Below are 2909 nucleotides of genomic sequence, written 5' to 3'. Positions count from 1 at the left end.
AGACCTTCCGCTCCACCCTCGCCACACTCCATCCTACTCCATCCAACCCCTATATGCTTACCCGCCTCGCCGCCCTACATCCTCTTCGTCGCGCGCATGTCGACCATGCCGCTCGCGGCAATATATCCAAACCGGGCTAACGCGCAACCCCCATGGCTCTCCTCCGACCGTCCACCCCGCTGTTACACAGCGCACCCCGCTGTCCCGTCCACTCGCCGTTCTCTTTTTCCCCGCGCACACCCTCGTTGTATGGCCGCAACGCCGTCGGTGCTGGCGGTGAATGTACGACGCGTTACGACGCTGGAATCCTGAGGGAAAAGGCATCGCGACGGCACGGTATATCTCCGGTTAGATATACACGACGGAACGACCATAGTTTCTCTTAGTTTCGTACATATCTCTCAAGTCACATGCGAGACGCAGGATGGGCGAGTCTACGCTAGTACTACTCGTAGATGGGATATTGGTTTGTTACTCACGATATACGGGATATCTTTCTAACTGAAAGAAAAGAAGGGATGTATCGGATGTGTATAAAGCGCGCGCAGAATCTGCACTATATGAAAAAGACAATTTTGTTCCAGTTTTTAAAAATTTAGTTAGATGTAAATTTGAAAATAATTTTATTCCATCGAAATAATTGCATAAGAATCTCAAGCATGAGGAGCTACATATAGTTTTAACATTTTACCAATCTGAGCTATAATAATAATTTCGATAGTTCATCAAAATTATTTTCAGATTTGTATTTTCAGATTTAGCTTACATTTGTAAATATCTTAAAACCGTAGTAGTCTTAATTGCTTTGCGACGGCAAAATTCATGATAAGACAATTGTCATTATTATGTGAATAAGCAAAAGACAAAATAATTCTATCAAAGATACTGCAGTATCCGACTGCGTTGCACTTTTATTTTGCATTTGATCAAGAATTAAATTATGTTACGTGAAACGATCTTGTAATCTATTAATTAAGAAGACGAAGACTCTCGGAATAAAACAATGTAACAGATTTTTAAACGCGATAAACACAGTATATTCGTGACACACAGCCATAACACAAATTATTTAACGATGCCGAATATAAGCGAATATAGAGACCTATAACGCGATACGCAATTAATTAATATAATTGTAAAAATAATTAATCAAGGTTAAGGATGATAATGACATCATTGTCAAAATTAATCTCGTTTTATAATAACAAACATCATAAGTGACGTAATTCTACAGATTACGTGTACGTTGCTTTTAATTAATTACTTTAGCTGAATGTTTTGTATCAGACATAATAATTGATTAAATATTGGCGCTTATCCATGTCTAGATATTAAATGTAAGCGCGTTCGGTGGCAACAGCGAACGGTCGGAGATTTATGGATATTGCGAGAGACAGGGCATGGACGGATACATTGTTTTTCTTTTCTCATGAGATTATCGATTATTCTACACACAGCTTGGATGAAACGAGAATACTATACTCTAAAAACTTATTTCATGAAAAATAAATTTTATAAAAATATCAAAAGTAACTATTTTTTATAATGTCAGAAATAAAAATGTATTTATTTTTCGAACTCACCTTCAAACTACGAGGATTCCGCAGGTCGAAAAATTTCGGTTCCGATGGAATTTCGAATCTTTGATACTTGGTCGGCCTAAAAGACGATAATATTATCCGTTTATACTTGGAAAGATACAAATATTTATTCTCACGTGCAGTTTTTGTGATTTACATAAATCCTGACAAATGCGTAAAAATTGCAAATGCGAAAGAACAATAGACGAGGAATGTTATTTCCCGTTTTTATTTAATCCTGGTGATAAAAATATTTATATTTTTTTTTATTACGGACATTTGACAATTGCACAGCATAAGTAAAAGTTCCTCGTAAGTAGATATAAAACGTGGCAATACCAAGGTCGTTAGCTCTCGGCAGACACAGTGACCTTAACACATCGGCGTTATACATAGAATGTAGATTGCTTACAGGAATAGACGGGCCGCGCTATATTTTCCGTTCAAGTTCCAGGGTTTGCTGACGCGATCGTTTTGCGAAATGATATATTATTTTTACATTTGTCGCGCGAGACAGAGTGTTTGCTTTACTTTAATGTCCGGAAGAGCATAGAATCCACTACTTACTGAACATCAATCATAGTAACGAAGAACCTATGGTAGGCCATGGAGGGCACGACGATCAGCATGGTAACGCAGAGACACATGAGCGGTATTATCTGAAATAAGAAATATATGAGCACGAGCTCTTAATAAAATCATCGATATTTGTAAGATGTTTATCGCCATCTGCACGAATGCTTTTCCCAAGGAATGGCTGCAGAATGTAATAAATAGAAATCCGTCTGTATTTAACACGATGTATAATTTTTGCGCATGAATATATTAGTATTAAATTACTTTAACACAAACTCTTTGTAGTTAAAAATGGTCATCTTTATATACATATATATATTACAAGAATGAAAAAATATATATAGGAAAAATTATATATATATAAAAAAATGATATATTATATAAGTCAACAATATTATATAAGTCAACAGTAGTTTAACTTAAAAATAATCATGTTAATTCTTTAACAGTATCTATTAATAATAAAATAAGTTATATTCTTGTTACGTTCTTGTTTTAATAAAATATTATTTGTTTCATTAATATTGTTATTGAATAAACAATATTATTTTCAATTAAATTGCTGTTGGCTAATGCTGTTAATATAACATTATTTATCTTTTCATGTTTAATATATATGTATAATTTGTACATAAATAATAATAATATTATAATAATATAATAATAATAATAATAATATTATATATATATATAATATTACACACACACACACACACACACACACACACACACACACACACACACACACACACA

At 34.3% G+C, this 2909-nt stretch overlaps 1 pseudogene; it reads right to left on the bottom strand.

The window, feature by feature from the left end:
* LOC105617887 overlaps positions 1-2309 on the bottom strand; it is a 31441-nt pseudogene extending 29132 nt beyond the window's left edge.
* Positions 2310-2909: the final 600 nt, after the last annotated feature.

The sequence above is a fragment of the Atta cephalotes genome, assembly GCF_000143395.1.
Source record: "Atta cephalotes unplaced genomic scaffold scaffold00001, whole genome shotgun sequence".
Taxonomy (NCBI): domain Eukaryota; kingdom Metazoa; phylum Arthropoda; class Insecta; order Hymenoptera; family Formicidae; genus Atta; species Atta cephalotes.
This window is presented reverse-complemented; position numbering and strand designations above follow the sequence as displayed.